Source organism: Nicotiana attenuata, unplaced genomic scaffold (assembly GCF_001879085.1).
Source record: "Nicotiana attenuata strain UT unplaced genomic scaffold, NIATTr2, whole genome shotgun sequence".
Taxonomy (NCBI): domain Eukaryota; kingdom Viridiplantae; phylum Streptophyta; class Magnoliopsida; order Solanales; family Solanaceae; genus Nicotiana; species Nicotiana attenuata.
The window spans coordinates 417,269-428,881 of NW_017670854.1; positions in this window are offsets into that span (position 1 = coordinate 417,269).

Below are 11,613 nucleotides of genomic sequence, written 5' to 3' on the forward strand. Positions count from 1 at the left end.
TTTGGGACTATTTTGTACCAAGTTATAACCAAAGCATAGGCAAGTTGGGGCATAAAACACGTTAAAATCCTAACTTATCAACTCCCCCAAGCTTAATCCTTTGCTTGTCCTCAAGCAAACAAAATATGACCCACCCCTTAAAGGAAAATCCAAGTAATTTCAGCTATCCTAAAGCAACCTCAACAAGCATCAATTTGGACTAACAATTGCCTTCAATACGAATGCATCATTAACACATTTAAACTTTTGAAAAACCATGGATCAAGTGTGACACAGGAGCGTCAAGAGTTGACACATTTCATCAAAGAGCTTCTCTCATTTACTTTGGTCATTGTGGAACTCAAACTCACACATCCTCAACTCTCCCTAAGCGAACCTCACCTTTTAATGGAGTTTCACTCATCTCTCTCAAGAAGAAGGTCACAAGTCCGGCTCTAGGTACCATATGCTTGCCCCTTATGTAAGTATCCACTAATGTAGGTCTCCTTCAACTCAAGATCCTATAGGGCTGTCGATGCCCCCTTTTTCCTTAAAGGCGAAATCGGGTTTATGATATTTTGGCGGACAACTCTATTCCCTTTGGGAATTTGGGTTTTGGAGGTTGAAGAGTCGCCACCTAATGATTAAGTGCATTAGGACACTAAAAGGGTTTTTTGAGTTGGAAAACCAGAGTTTGGGTAAGGGCTAGAAATTATCTCGAGGGGAGGGTGTTAGGCACCCCTCAAGATCCACTAGTGTGGTTCCCGGCCATGTTATAATTGTGACTTCAAGTACAAGTAACAAATAAGCGAATAAAGTCTCAAATATGACGGATTAAAATTTGCAGGTAAGTTAAAGTTTGAAGAAAACAGCAAAGGCTCGAGTTTTTTGAGGAAAACAGCTTGAAAAATTCTAAAAAAAATGACAGAATAAATAAAGGGAAGGGAGTCCTAGGTTTACAAATAATATGGATCATATCAATGCAATATCCAGTAATCACTCATCCCAAAGAGGGGCTACACGTGGTATTAGCGCATCGGTCATCATATCCATATCTACCATTTCCCACCCCGTTTAGGTAGTAAAGCGCGGAATAGTATCGTTGCTTATTGTATGCTATTACCCGTCCCAATCCTATCAGTCCCGGAGTCATTTGGGACTACTAATCCTAAGGGGAGGGAGTTGGGCTTTTCAGAGTTTAAAAGGATAAAAGTCTAAGGCGACAAACAAAACACATAAGCAATTAAGGGGGAACAAGTAGCAGTTAAAGGCTCAAACAGGCCTCCTCATTTAAAGAAACAGATCGTTTAGCATGACTTACAAATACTGGTTACGTCTTTAATTAAACTTAACGTAGGAAGGGTGACTGATTTAGCACATATTTTCAGATAAGAAGTCCGAATTAGACCCGCCCGCTTGTTGTAATTATAAAAGACTGGCAAAGTCGATTAATTACCTAAAGGTTTGCCTAGATGAGGCCTGCAATCGAAGTATCTAACATTTGCAGAAGGCATGTTGGTTTAAAGAAAGATTACTGATTTAAGAGACAACAAAATCTGCAGGTATTAAATGACATTAACTACTGATTTTAGACTTGTAAACGAGCTAGAAGATTCAGATTCATTTAGTTGTCCCTATAGGCATGCTTTCTTAGCGTGATTGATTTAGGACGTTTGTAAGAGTGTAGGGATCCTATAGGCATGATAGAAAGAGTGCATTTGTTATTTTAACCTATAGATTGTCTGCCTAAGGTGTGTATGCAAAAGTGCAGAAAACTTATAGACATGATTTCTAATGCAAATGAATAGCTTACAGGTAGGATTTCTATATGCAGTAATGAATAACTTATAGCCAGGATTTCTATATGCAATAATGAACAACTTATAGGCATGATATCTATATGCAGATGAATGAACTTTGTAGGCATGATTTCTAGTGCAGTAATGAACAACTTATAGGCACGATATCTATATGCAGATGAATGAACTTTGTAGGCATGATTTCTAGTGCAGTAATGAACAAATCGTGATTGCAGAAGTAGACCTAAAGCATGATATCTACCCCATATGCATAACATGAGAGTCCCTCCCCCATTTTTTACTATACGCCCCGTAGTTATTACAAATTATTACAACTGAATGATTCCAGAAAAATAAATAAATAAAATACATCAGAAGTTAAAATCCCAACCAAGGAGAGCCTAATTTAGACTCCTAGCCTGACATATGGAATAAACCAACTTCCAAGGACCAGATTTTCCAAAGCCTTTCTCTTATTTGGGATGTGTCAAAGTTCCAAGGAGTTTCATGAACTCCAGGCAGTGCTTACACCCCAAATATCATTGTAGAAACATAGTGCAGTGTGGAAGGGCCAGCCCTCAAATGTCCAAGTTCAGAGGGAACTCAAGGTCCCAAGGCAAGGCTCATAGGAGGGGGGCGGAACTTAGAGACTAAGAGTAAATGTAAGTGAAATAGAGGGGAATTAGGGAAAGAGATGGCAGGTTGGTGGTCATGCCCAGCAATTGAGATGCTGGCACACCCCTAACCAGCCTGTCAGCTTTAGAATTAGGGAGTTAAGACCTATTGAAGGTCAGGTTCAGCCCTGGACGTCAATTTGGATGCTGCCAGGCTACACCTTAACTCAGCACACATAGGGGAATGGGGTATGGGGATTCATACTAGAAACAAGATACAAGAAAAGAGCAGGCAAAGGGGCATACCCAGCAAGGAGACATACTGGCATACCTTCCAGCCTACTTAAGGGTTAGGGGGTCAAAAACTTAGGTCATGGACAACAATTCTTGCTGCCATGCCCTAAGTCCCCACTCACAGACACATAGGGGTAATGGGGTAGGGAGCAATTGTTCATAAGGAAGAGAAGCAGGCAATAGCATATAGGCACTTTAAATCAGATGTTACACTTTACAAAGGATAGAAAGTAGACATGGATACAAGGACTGTAAATAAACACATTGGGGTGATACTGAAACTAATTTTAGGACGTACCAGTTTCAAAGAAGCAAGTAAAGAGAAGCAGTAGTCTTGTAAAAGCCAAAGTGCAGACAAGAAGCAAGAATGCTCTAAGTATAAGTTCAGAAGAGAATTGTGATTGTGATTTTATGAGTGTGTGTGATTGTTCTCAATCCCTTGTTTTGTCTTGTGTTAAGGAGTCATGTATTTATAGTGTAGAAAGCAGGCGGAAACAAGGCAAGAAATAATTTTGAAAGCTGATTGCTAATTAGTTAAGGGATTCAGATTCAAACGGGCATAACTAATTAAGGAAATAAATTAATCAAACTCTTTTCAAAGCAGTATAAGAGGGTAAATACATAATAGTTATTTTAGGGCAGGGTTTTGACAGTACATGGTTCTATAATTAAGGAAAGAGAATCAATTAACAGCCACGAAATCAGAAGTCCAAATACTTGATGTGAGTGAACCCAGTCAGAAAAGGTGAAGAAAAGGTTTTACTTAAGGAAAATCAGTAACACTCAATTAACCCCAAAAAAAAAATTCTGATTCAATCATAGGTTGGAAAGCCTTTTGAAAAAAGGTTCAACACACACATATAAAAGAACTGTCATGCTAATCAGAGGAGTCTAGTACAAAATAATTCAGAGTCATAAACAAAGAGGTTCAAATTCAGTACATAGGTCCAAAATGAGTTTGAGAGAGTCCAGGGCTCCAAATAGATCCCTAGTCCAAACACAAGACCAAACTCGCCAAAAACCCCAAATCCTAGGGTTTTCAACTCGAATCAGACATAGAGGAGAGAAGACAAATAACTGAACCAGGCTCAGAGGTCTCTTTCAGAGACTTATGAGAAAACGAACAGATACAATAGCAAGTTCGAAGCAACAGAGGGAAGAAGTTGATTCGAAACCTAGTGAGAGTAGAAGGAGCATGTTTTAAGAAAACTTGGAACTCAAACAAGTTCATAAGAGCAAAAGAGGTAGTATAGTACTTAAGAGAACAGTGGAAGAAACACGTTTAAAAGAACTCAAACAAAGATCTAGTGAAAGGCAAACAAAGAATTAAAATTAGTAGAAAATTACAGTAGAAGAACACAGGGGGCATCGGAAAAAACCCAGCAAAAGAACACATAAGGAAACCTAGCAGGATAAACATGGGAGAGCATGATATAGAAACGTAGTAGAAGAAAGAACGGGGCACAGTAGAAGAACATGCAAACATAAGAACACAGTAGAAGATCATGCAAGGTAGAAAAATAAAACATAAGAACATAGCATAGACAGATACACATAAAGAGAAGAAGAAAAAGAGTCAGAGAAACATTTTGAAACTTTCAGAAACCCTAAATCGAAGAGGAGTAATTTTTGAAAGAAAAATCGGGGAAAACGTTTCAAAATTCCAGTAAAGCACAAATATAAAACCGATCTAAGAAAACAATTAGAGAAACCTCGAATAGCCAGGGTTTCAGAGGAACCCTAGAATGAGAAAGGCTTGGAAAAGGTCCGATCTTGGTCGGATGAGTTAGAACCAGGCTCGAGATGCTTTGGATATGCCGGAGCAAGGCCGGAAAGGCCATAGAACTTTAAATCGACGGAGATCTGGGTGAAAACCCTCGAGGTCAGACCTCCAATCTTCAAGTACCAAGTGTATAAGAGCAAAGGGAGTTGAGTTTAAAGCTCCCATGGCCTGGGAGGCCATGGATTCCGGTGGGCTTAAGGTAGAAGACGGTGAGAGAGTGCTAGGGTTAGGGGAAGGTTCGAGAGTGTTTGAGAGATGAGAGGATTCAAAGGCGGCTGCCTGGTTGAAAAATGAGTTAGGGTTGGGGTGTTGGTAGATTAAAAAGGAATGGAGGGATCGTGGCCGTTGATCATTTTGATCAACGGCCTATATTTAATGGGGAGCCGGGCGGGTTGAATTAATTGGATCAGGGGCGGGTAATTGGGGAATTGGGCCGGTCCAATTGAGGTTGAAATTGGGTTAATTGGGGGGCTAATTTTAGGCTAAAATTGAAATGGAATAGGGCTAGTATTTAAATAGCCATTTTTCCCTTTTTATTTAAAAAAAAATGTAAAAATGATTTCTGAAAACAAATTAAAGGTACTAAATTAATAAATAACATATAAATATTAAATTAAAAATACTGGAATTAATTTTATAATTATAAACGCAATTAATTCTTAAAATAGGCTAATATTGTAATTATATGCAATTTAGCTTTAAAATATACTAATAACTTGTAAAAAATGTGCAAAAAATACCTTAGCTGTATTTTGGGATGAATATGAGAATAAAAAGTAAATTAATCACCAAAATGATAACTTTGGGGATAAGTATTGGGTTTTCCCTTGATAAAATAGGGCAATAAATTGATTAAAAAAATCTTTTGAAAATTAAGGAAAAATAAATAAACCCTGGGACATGCTCATACATGCATAAATATGCTATCTTTAAAGTATTCTGCATATAAAAATACATAGGAAAAAATTGGGTATCAACAAGGGCTTTTGTGGAGTCATTATGAAGGCTTTTGGGTAAGGGTAGGACATGTTTTTATTCAAGTGGGTTCACTCTTCCCTTAAGCACTTCTTTTGATTCATTATGGCACAACTCTCTTGACTCTTTTGAGTATTCCACTTCTTTACAAGGGGTTAGAGAGACACATTGCCACTCTTTCTTATGCAATTCAAAACATTTCTCCTTTTTCTACTTTTTCCACACCCCTTTTTTTTCACTTTTGTTTTCCTTGAATCCCTTTTTATTCTTGTTCACATTGGATGACTATGGAAACAGACGTAGCAACTCTTTACTCATTATGCGTCTTCAAGTTCCGCTTCCTGTATGATTCTTAAGGAAGGAATTTCTACTTCGGCGGGAATGACTGCCTCTGTACCATAAACCAGCATATAAGGGGGTTGCCCCGGTTGATGTGCGGATTGTGGTTCGGTATCCCAATAAGGCAAATGATAACTTCTCATGCCAATGCTTATGCTTTTCTATCATCTTCCTTAGTATCTTCTTGATGTTCTTGTTGGCCGCTTCTACGGCTCCATTCATCTGAGGTCTGCAGGCTATAGAATTCTTGTGTTTGATTTTGAATGTTTCACACACGGCTTTCATCAAGTCACTATTGAGATTGGAACCATTATCAGTGATGATCGACTCTGGGATGCCGAATCGACAAACGATGCGGTCGCAGACAAAACCTGCCACAACCTTCTTGGTTACTGCTTTATATGACACTCCTTCAACCCATTTAGTGAAATAATCAATGGCCACTAGAATGAACCTGTGCCCGTTTGGCGCGGCAGGCTCAACAGGTCTGATGACATCCATTCCCCAAGCGGCGAACGGCCATGGCGAGCTTGTTGCAGTAAGCTCGTTTGGAGGCACTTTTATCATGTCTGAGTGTATCTGACAGCGATGGCGTTTTTGGACGTATTGGATGCAGTCTGTTTCCATATTCATCCAAAAATATCCTGCTCGGAGTATTTTCTTTGCTAAGACAAAACCATTCATATGTGGACCGCAGGTCCCTGCATGAACTTCTTCTAATAACCTGGATGCTTCCTTTGCTTTGACACACCTTAGCAATCCCAAATCGGGAGTCCTCCTATACAGGATTCCTCCGCTGTGAAAGAAGTGATTGGATAACCTTCGCAGTGTGCGCTTCTGAGTAGCGTTTGCAAGTTCTGGATATTCCCCTGCTGTCAAATACCTTTTGATATCATGGAACCAAGGTTTTCCGTCTGCTTCTTCCTTGACATGAGCACAGTAAGCTGGCTGATCATGAATTTTCACCGGGATAGGATCGATGAAGTTCTTATCTGGATGCTGAATCATAGAGGATAAGGTGGCCAATGCGTCGGCGAACTCATTCTGGACTCTGGGTACATGCTGGAATTCTGTCTTTGTAAACCTCCTCCTCAACTCCTGTACATGATGCAAATAAGGGAGTATCTTGGAGTTTTTGGTCGTCCATTCTTCTCGGACCTGATGTATTAGCAGGTCTGAGTCCCCGATCACTAGCAACTTCTGAACGTTCATGTCAATGGCCAACTTGAGCCCTAAGATGCAGGCTTCGTATTCGGCCATGTTGTTGGTGCACGGGAACCTGAGCTTGGCAGACACCGGATAATGCTGATCGGTTTTTAATACTAGGACCGCTCCTATGCCCACTCCTTTGAAATTTGCTGCTCCGTCGAAAAACATCCTCCAACCATCATAGGATTCTGCAATATCTCCTCCTATGAAAGATACCTCTTCGTCAGGAAAATACGTCTTTAGAGGCTCGTATTCTCCGTCCATGGGATTCGGCAAGATGATCTGCTAGTGCTTGTCATTTAATTGCCTTCTGAGTCACGTAAACAATGTCGAATTCACTCAACAGGATTTGCCACTTGGCTAGTTTGCCAGTAGGCATGGGCTTCTGAAAGATATATTTCAGCGGATCCATTCTCGATATGAGATAAGTGGTATAGGCACAGAAATAATGCCTCAACTTTTGAGCTACCCAAGTCAGAGCACAACAGGTGCGTTCTAATAGAGAGTAACGGGCCTCGTATGGAGTGAACTTCTTGCTGAGGTAATAGATGGCTTGCTCCTTTCTCCCTGTTTCGTCGTGTTGCCCCAGAACACAACCGAATGCTCCATCCAATACTGCAAGGTAGAGCAACAGCGGTCTGCCCGGTTCGGGTGGAACCAGAACTGGCGGCGTTGATAGGTTTCCTTGATTCTGTCGAAGGCTTTCTGACAATCATCGGTCCATTTAGTAGTGGCATCTTTCTTCAACATCTTAAAGATGGGCACACAAATGACAGTGGATTGAGCTATGAACCGGCTGATGTAGTTGAGTCTCCCCAAGAAACTCATGACCTCTTTCTTATTCTTTGGCGGTGGCAATTCTTGAATGGACTTAACCTTTGATGCATCCAGCTCTATTCCTCGGCGACTCACAATGAACCCAAGTAACTTCCCAGCAGTTGCCCCGAATGCGCACTTGGCGGGATTCAATTTCAGATTGTACCTCCTCAGTCTGTTGAAGAATTTCCTCAAATCTTCCATGTGGTCGGTGGCTCTCTTGGATTTGATGATGACGTCGTCTACATACACCTCGATCTCTTTGTGTATCATGTCATGGAAAATAGTAGTCATGGCCCTCATGTAGGTGGCCCCGGCATTCTTTAACCCGAACGACATCATCTTGTAACAATACATCCCCCATGGCGTGATAAAAGCCGTTTTCTCAGCGTCTTCCTCATCCATCCATATTTGATGATACCCAGCAAAACAATCGACAAATGACTGCAGCTCGTGCTTGGCGCAGTTGTCAATCAGAATATGTATGTTTGGCAAGGGGAAGTCGTCTTTAGGACTGGCTCGGTTGAGGTCCCGGTAGTCGACACAGACTCTAACCTTCCCGTCCTTCTTCGGCACTGGCACAATGTTGGCTAACCATGTTGGATACTCTACTACCCTGAGGACCTTGGCTTTGACCTGCTTGGTGACTTCTTCCTTGATTTTCAAACTCATGTCAGGCTTGAACTTCCTGAGCTTCTGTTTTACCGGCGGACATGCTGGATCTGTTGGCAGTTTGTGAGCTACAATAGATGTGCTCAGACCCGTCATATCATCATACGACCAGGCGAATATGTCTTCATACCCTTTTAGAAATTCCGTGTACTCTTCCTTTTCTGATGGTGATAGATGAACACTGATGCGCGTTTCTTTGACATTCTCTGTGTCCCCCAAGTTGATAACCTCAGTTTCGTCCAAGTTGGACTTAGGCCTATTCTCAAAGTTCTCAACCTCTTTAACGACCTCTTCCGGTATATCATCCTCTTCTGAGTCTATATCCGTTTGTTGTGTTGCCTCGTTGCAAGTCACAATCGTCGATTCATCAAGATAAGTAATAGTAATGATGTGTAAAATAAAGTAAACGATAGAGAAAATAAGAAGAGCGAGATTCATAAGAAACTGAAATGCTTTTGATAAATTTCATAATTGTTTTGAACATTGGAGCTCTTATTTTAAAAAATGCGGAAAGAAAATCAACTAGCAGAAAATAGAGATGATGCATGGTGCTTTGTTCTGTTTGGCTACCCCGAAGCTTTCCGGGCCCTGGTGGTTCCGATGGACCAATTGTCGAGGCGTGCTCCTCGGCTCACAGCTTGTATGGAAGGGCCTTCCTCCCCCTCCTCCTCGAAAATGATGCAACAGTCCATATTATCATCCTCCAGGAACAAGTTCCTCATTGCTGCTAATGCTTCCTCTTCTTCAGACCTATAAATGACTTCGGCTAGTTGGAAAGTCTGCTCTAGATGGGGTATCGGATGCTCCAATGGATAGTAAGGACCGCGCCAGGATGGCGACCATTCTTTGAATTCCTTCCAGGTGTACTCGTATCCCAAACCAAAAGTGGTACCATGCTTCTTCATCTTGATAGGTTCGGTGATTCCCTGGAGGTTCCTGCCGAGTCCCTTGCCAGGTTCATATCCACTCCAATTCAGTATGCTCTCAATCCTGTTATCCCACCATTTATCTTTGTCCACGGCGTTGACTCGCTCAATATGATGGTAGGTTTCCCACCTATCTTTCTCCTTCCTCTGATCATTGGGATGGTTTGGCGATTGTATATGGGATTGCTATCGTCGCCGTGAATAATTACCTCTTGGTGATTCCACTCAAATTTCACCGCTTGGTGTAGGGTTGATGCTACGGCTCCGGTGGCGTGAATCTAGGGCCGTCCCAACAACAGATTGTAGGACGCTGGGATGTCTATCACTTGAAAGTCGACATCGAACCAAGTTGGTCCCATCTGCATACAGAAACTAATTTCCCCAATGGTGGACCTTTGGGAGCCGTCGAAAGCTTTGACATTGATGGCTCCATCTTTGATCTCATGCAGGCTTTTCCCTAATGTTCGGAGAGTCACCAAGGGACAAATGTTGAGGCTGGACCCTCCGTCAATCAAAATCCTGGTGATGAAATAATCCTCACATTGCACAGTGATGTGCAGCGCCTTGTTGTGGCTCAACCCTTCAGGTGGCAGCTCATCTTCGTGGAAAGTGATTTTGTGACTTTCCAATACTTGCCCCACCATGTTCTCCATTTCTCCTCCAATTATAACGGTGGGTACATATGCCTCACTCAGTATCTTCATCAAGGCGTTCTTATGTGCATCGGAGCTTTGCAGCAGAGCTAGGATGGAGATCTGTGCCGGTGTTTTATTCAGTTGATCAATGACTGAGTGCCCTTTTGCTTGTACCTTCCTCCAGAGGTTCATTAGGCCCAGTTTTGGTGGATCGTCTCGAGGCCTGCTTACTTGATTCAACCAAATGTTCCGGAGTATAAACCCTGCCAGTTCGGGTCATACCCTGTGCTGCAATTGCTTCTCCAGATTTGGTTTTCCCTTTCCTTCTTGCCTTGGCTATGTAGTCCCAGGGGATGGTCTTTGTATGGAATGGTGCTATGGCTGACATTGCCACCGGGATGGGTACCCTCGCTTTGGGAGGTGACATAGCTATTTCAAATGGTGCAGGTGCTTTTGGGGACCCAAACTCAACCTCAATTGGTCCTGGTGCCTTGGCGGAAGATGGTGCTTCAAGATCGAGTGGTATGGACATGTTCACTTCAGCGTCCTCAGAAGGCTGGATCTGGACTACAATCGGATTAAGTGTGACTGTCAGTTTCTTCGGCTCGTCACCTTTAGTGATCAATCCGATCGATCCTTTGGGGTCCCAATCGTCTTCTATTTCTATCATATGAACGCCTCCCCCTTTGTGGTCAGGCAGAGGGTTGTTGCGGACGTTCGGAGCAGGCTCCTTTGCTACAATGATTTTGTTATCAATCAAGGCCTGAATCTTGTCCTTCAGGGAGCGGCACTCATCAATGGTATGACCCTTCATGCCGGAATGGTATGCACAGGTTTTGTTCGGGTTGACCCATTGGGAAGGATTTTCTAGAGTTATGGCAGGGATAGGGGTGACGTAAACAGCGGCTTTAAGCCTTTCATACAGCTGGTCGATTGGTTCGGCAATAGTGGTGTACTTTTTGGAAGGTCTGCGGTCGAAGTTTGGCCGGGGTATAGGGAAATTTTGGCGAGGTGATTGATAGTGAGCTTGTTGGGTATTGTAGGCTTGGTAGACGTGTGCTGGTTGGGAGTATTTGGGTGGTGTAGGCTGGTATGCAGGAGGTGGAGATGAATGGTAAGTAGGTGGTGGAGCTTGGTAGGAAGGTGAGGGTGCTTGGTAATTTGGGATAGGTTGATATGTGAGTGGAGGTAATGGGTAGGTTTGGTATTTGACCGGGGATTTTGTCCTTTGTGCAACCATTAGGGCACTCACATCCCTTTTCTTGGATGCGCCACAAGACTGTAAAGCCTTGTTGGTAGCCTGCTATGCTTTGAAATTAGTGACCATACCACTTTTGATACCTTCCTCGATCCTTTCCCCTAGTTTGATGATGTCGGAAAATTTCTGGCCTTCGATCAACATCAACCTCGTCGGAGTACTGTGGGTCCTGAGCTCGGACGAAAAACATGTTCATATATTCTTCTTCTAAGGCTGGCCTGACCTTAGCAGCTTCAGATCTCCAACGAGTAGCATACTCGCGGATGTCTCCGTGGGTTTCTTCTTTAAATTCTGGATGTAGAATACGTCTGGCG